This window comes from Coregonus lavaretus (genome assembly GCF_964263955.1).
Source record: "Coregonus lavaretus genome assembly, chromosome: 36".
NCBI lineage: Eukaryota > Metazoa > Chordata > Actinopteri > Salmoniformes > Salmonidae > Coregonus > Coregonus lavaretus.
In genome coordinates this window covers 9,540,128-9,546,127 of record NC_140023.1, presented here as the reverse complement: position 1 = coordinate 9,546,127, position 6,000 = coordinate 9,540,128, and the positions used below count along the sequence as shown (strand labels likewise).

The 6,000-nt window shown below is 42.5% G+C and overlaps 1 protein-coding gene across 1 annotated transcript in view; it reads left to right on the top strand.

Annotated features, from left to right (window-relative positions):
- Nucleotides 1–287: 287 nt before the first annotated feature.
- LOC311110919 (protein FAM53B-like) overlaps nucleotides 288–6,000 on the top strand; it is a 31,044-nt gene continuing 25,331 nt past the window's right edge. Inside the window, exon 1 of the mRNA XM_084153558.1 lies at nucleotides 288–704. The gene's annotated coding sequence lies outside the window, so the exon portion shown is untranslated. The remainder of the gene's footprint in view (nucleotides 705–6,000) is intronic.

The window sequence follows — 6,000 nt, the reverse complement described above, 5'->3', positions numbered from 1 at the left end:
AAATCTAGTATATTTTTTAGTAGAGCTATGGGTGTATATAGACATTACTGTGACAAAGAAGGAACACTTTTAGACATGCCTAACAAATGGCAATCTGAATGAGAGCATTGAATAGGACCTACTTATTTTGGTAAGTGTCATAAATTACAGGTTACTAAGGCCTGGGAACATTTCATTTCAATTCATATGCCACAGGCTGAAGAGGGTCAGTCAACCACAGTCAAATTGTGATAGTGGACACATTTACAAGTGAACTATTAACTGTGACAATGTTACTAAAGAGTTGTACATTCAGAATAGGTTGTGGGAAAAGGCACACACAAGTAGACGATACCAATATGGGGGGGTAATGATGTAGTTTATATTGAACTAGAAATATAAGTAAATAAATGTGTAATGAATGGCAAGAAACATGCTGAATCTATTAAATAGTATCTGTATAAGCACGGTTACGTTTAATTGTTCAAATTAGCTACAACACTGTGGAATCAATAGTTGCTTCCTCCCTCTGCGTAAGAAATGGTTTCGCTGAACGCGGATTTTGTTACAATGTTCCAGCGAGTCTGGAGTTTCATGCGGTTGCTCAGTCACACTGCCATCGCCGCTGTGGAGGCAGCAGTGCGCATGAGGATCGACACACTTTTCTGGTCCTTTGTTGCGGAAATCGAAGATGACTTAACTTCGACAGACTCTCAGCTGGCCAGGTAGTAAGCCATCCATCCCGACATCATATTGTCTTATGAATCGGTAGGCTACTCTTGAGAATGTATGCTAATCCTCTTTTGGGTGTCTTTGTTGCCGAAAGTAGTTTGTTGATTGCTGAAGTTTGCTTGAGCTTTTTTTCCATGCAAGAAGTTGAAAGAAGCATATAATCTTGTTGCTTATGGCTAGAGAAAGTTAAATATTGTCAACAATTGAAATTGGGAAGTGTTGCTTGCTTGTGATCCATGCTATCAAAATATGTGCTTGGGAAATTACATTTTCCGGGATTACATTGAAAGGCTGTAACCCCAACACAAATGGTTATCCTGTTTTATTTCTCTTAAAATAGCCTACTGCACAATGTAATTGAGGAACAAGGCAAATACCGTGTTGCGATGCTGCGTAAACTTGCTTGCTTTCCAGCTGCCGGTTGCGCATGTCTCCACTGTAGTAGGACAGCGCGTAGTCATATAGGAGAACAGAGAGGAGTTGATTGAGAGATCATTTGCGTTGTGAGCTGCGCAGTGCTTGGGCCACTGGGACAAAAGCCTTCCTGTATTCAAGGCTCCATCTCTGTAACCCGGTTCCGTTGGTCATACTTCACTCAACTTAACCCCCCTCTCAAACCCGCACTAGTACTATTTTTTCCCCCCGCTGCTCTCACCATGCCTGTGTAGCACATGGGGATGTGTGAAACTTACTTCTCAGCCTGAAGTGTGACCACTTGCAGCTGACTGCTAGCTTTTCGCGTGGTGCCGACTGGTAAGACAGTTTCAGGAGGGTGGTCACATGTGCTAGCAAGGCAGTGGTCCTGTGTTCGAGCCAAAGGTGCGTGACCCAGATCCACAGTTGTGCTCAGCTAAACGCTGGGGGCGCTGTTGAGTACATTTGAGGGGTGAATGTAGCACATTGGGATGTGTGAAACTTACTCCTCAGCCTGAAATGTCACCACTTGCACTGCCAAATTGCTAGCTCTTAATTTTTTTATTTCACCTTTATTTTAACCAGGTAAGCCAGTTGAGAACAAGTTCTCTTTTGGTGTCACGCCGACTAGTAAGACGCTTTACGAGGGTGGCAAGGCAAAGGTCCAAGTCTTGTGTGAGCCGAATCAGAAGGTACTCACTAAGCAAGCAGTGTGACATCCTTTACACCTGCATACCCTCAAATATCCAGAGCGGGAATTGTAGAGCTGGATATGTTGTTATTATGGTTGTAGGCACATTGGGGTTTGTAAGTTGTCCCGCTGTCATTTTTTAAAATACATTTTAGTCATTTAGCAGACGCTCTTATCCAGGTCGACTTACTGTTAGTGCATACATTTTTCATACTGGCCCTCCGTGGGAATCGAACCCACAACCCTGGCGTTGCAAGCGCCATGCTCTACCAACTGAGCTACAGGAGGCCTACATGTCATGGTGTGTGCCTGTAACCCTTGTCTGTTTCAAGAATTTCCAGTTGGAGGGAAGTGTGTCTTTCTTATCTCATTTTGTTGACACCCTCCTCTGCACTGCAACCTTAGAAAAGATTGATAGTCATTTGAGGTGTTCCATGAGTCACACACACACCCCCTTACAGAAAAACCACATGATTTCACATGTGTAAAATCACATGATTTCAGTGAAATTGTTTTTGGAACACTTCACATGTTTTCAAGTGTAGTTTCATGTTATCACATAAACTTCATATAAGATCACATCCCACTGGAAACACACTGGTTCAATGAAATTATTTTGAACCAACGTGGAATATATGTTGAATTGACGTCTGCCCAGTGGGATGTGATCACATGAAAACATGTGTTTTTGGAACACTTCACGTGACATTCATGTGGGTTTTCCGTAAGGGCACACACACACAAACACACTGCGCAAGACTTCACACTCTAGGCTATACAAATAAATAATAAAGAGAGTTGCACACTATATATAAGCTCTCAGTAATTTATTGGGTAAACCAATGTTTCGGCATCACTGTGATGGCACATGAGAAGGCACTGTGATATTAGGTTCATGGTTTACCTAATAAATTACTGGGAGCTTGTATATAGAGTGTGCAACTCTCTTGATTTTTATAGCCTACAGTTTACTCGCCGTTAGTCAGCACCTCTACTAACTGTTTTGAGTGTGCGCCAGCTCATGCTTTTCACAAGACTTCACACTCAACAACATATTTCAGCCTTTTATCGTAATTGAGTTCTGTAATTAACATCATCCTTCTTGTTTATAGTTTTGCAGAGGAGGGGTTGCAGCAGGGATGTCTTGATATGAGTCATTTTGTTCTTTGTTTGTGTTGCTGAATGGAATGAAACTCCGAGACTTGTGAGAAAACACTTTACATGCAACTTTGAAGGTGTTCTGAATGGTATGGTTCAGTTTCAAGGAGCTCAGACAACCAAACCACTCCTCTGCTCTCTTAACAAAACAAAGTGTTGAGATCGAGGAGTTGGCAGGGAAATGCTGTATTGTTAGATTGCATTGTTTTTGGAGTCATGTTTTGGATCATGGTTGGAGTGTGTAATGTAATTGCGTGGCTACAGAATGTTTGGGTAGGCCTACACTGATTAATGTACCACTGACAATGGTACACTTTGACTACGGGTTTGCCAGGGTCGTTTCCTTTGGGACTAGGGAAGTTATTGTTTTTGCCCTCTTGTTATGTTGTGGGAGAGATGGTTGATCTTTACTTCATGAACTAAATACCAGACTACCGGTTTTGTACCAGGATGGCCTGAAATTCCATGGAATGCTTACAGTGTACTTGTCTGTGTCTGCTCTCACCTTACTGGGACAGGAAGGAGGTATGTGGGTTTATACACCTCTGTTCTCTCTAGGTTTACTGAGGGGGTTATTGGCAAGTAAACTAAAGTGTAGTTTTAGTGAATGCGCCATGTACATACAGTAGTTGACCTTTCCGTTTCTTGCTTGCATGTGAAAACTAATCTCAGTTCAACTGGCAAACTAGGTGCAAAGTCAGGCTGAGATTGGATCAGCTCTAGTATCTAATTACAAAGGGGATGTTGATAGGTGTAGACCACCAGGCTTGTGTGTGTCTGAGACAGTCTAAGGGCTGTTTGTTGAGGACAGAACAGTTTATTGTGTGTTGGTTCATACTTCTCAGCTATGGTGGTAAACACAGTTATGATGACTAAGGCCATGTCTACACTTGACACTTACATGTGACTTCTGCTATCAGAATCGAAGCTCACAATGAAAAGACAGGTCTACACACACAAAAGTCGCTTTGTGGTTTGATTGTGTTCAGATCTGGCTGACCACTTCAGGATGTGGTCAGAGATGCATTGTGTGCCGATTTCTCCTCAGTCTGGACACAATCCGGCTACCAAAAGCGCATACAGTGGGCAACGTCATAAGCACTCCTCCCACAAGTCTCCAGAATACTTGGGTTTTGGGACCAAGAGGCACCTTTTCATTATAACGTTGGAGAAAATACATTCCTAGCATGTGGGGAAGGTGTTTGCTGGCCTCATAAATGCTAGCCAGCTAGCTAATATTTAGAAAAACAATTTTTTGTTAGGCTAGAGTTAAGCTAACTAGTTTGCACTCCCTTTAGCGTTGCTTGCTGGCTAGCTACAGAGGTTAGCTGGCTACTTCACTACAGTAGTTAGCTACTTCCATCAGCTGTTGTGTTATAATCATATTTAGCCTATTCCACCATTTGTAGAATGTATACTGGCATTTGAATATAGCGCGGAAACAGACACAATGTGGACAGGGTGGACACATCTACATGTAAATGTAGACGCATGATGTGTTCGGAATTCCATGATAAGAACTCCATTATCAGAATACAAAAGTTGCATGAACTGTCAAGTCTAGACAAGGCCTAAGCTTCCTCTTGCTTGTGATACGCAGCATTGTTTAGTGTCACAAAGATTGAAGAGCATATCTTCCTCAAACCTTTCCAGACAATCTGTTGATATCAAACAACTGTGCTATGTCTAATTTTGTTGTATGCACTTGCAGGGTAAAGTACAACTTTGTAAACAAATAATCTTTCAGAGTATAGGCCTCATTCAAGGAGTCTCTGTCTATGTTTCTGTCAAAGTAGATTTGCATGACAAGCACGATCTACCAAACTATCCACTGCAGTGTTAAAAAATGGTTTTCCTTGCTTCAATGTCTTCTTTTTAGCACAGTAAAGTCTGAAATGCTGGAATCTACATGTGAAAGAGTCAAGTCGAACAGGGTTGTCTCAGATAGCTAGGCAGGCGGTAGGCAGACAAGAGGGACTTGTTTTGGACATGGGATAGCTGCAGTAATTTATGGAGGTAATTAAGCAGAGTTTGTTTTTAAAGGGGATCACTCTGTGCTCCTGTGTGTGCTTAAGACGCACACATTTGCAAGGCTTTTGTGTGCGTGTCCCTATTAAGGCTTCATTCTCTGAGTGGGCAGCTGTGTGCCTGTCTGCGAGGCACTGGACCATACTCTCCCTCGCTCTCTCTGTAGCCCTCTCACTTTATCTCTCTCCTTTGCTCTCTCCCCTCTCTTTCTTTCTGTGGTTCCCTGGCCAAGGCGTTATGCAAAGCCTCCAGAAAAAAGGATTGTTAGCCATGCCAGTCTGTGCCTCTGTGTTGCACACATTTGATTTTAACGACAGCCCTTTCTCTCTTTCTGTGTGACCTTCAGTCATAACTGCTCTGCTTCGCCCACAGCGTCAAAAGCAGTGAGCTGAGTTCAAAACAAAAAGTAATGTTCCACGGTTCCCCCCACGTTTCTGTGTGTATACACTACCAGTCAAAAGTTTTAGAACACCTACTAATTCAAGGGTTTTTCTTTATTTTTACTATTTTCTACATTGTAGAATAATAGTGAAGACATCACAACGATTAAATAACACATGGAAACATGTAGTAACCAAAAAAGAGATTCTTCAAATAGCCACCCTTTGCCTTGATGACAGCTTTGCACACTCTTGGCATTCTCTCAACCAAGCTTCACCTGGAATGCTTTTCCAACAGTCTTGAAGGAATTCCCACATATGCTGAGCACTTGTTGGCTGCTTTTCCGTCACTCTGCGGTCTGACTCATCCCAAACCATCTCAATTTGGTTGAGGTCGGGGGATTGTGGAGGCCAGGTCATCTGATGCAGCACTCCATCACTCTCCTTCTTGGTAAAATAGCCCTTACACAGCCTGTAGGTGTGTTGGGTCATTGTCCTGTTGAAAAACAAATGATAGTCCCACTAAGCCCAAACCAGATGTGATGGCGTATCGCTGCAGAATGCTGTGGTAGCCATGCTGGTTAAGTGTGCCTTTTGAATTAAAAAATAAATCAATGA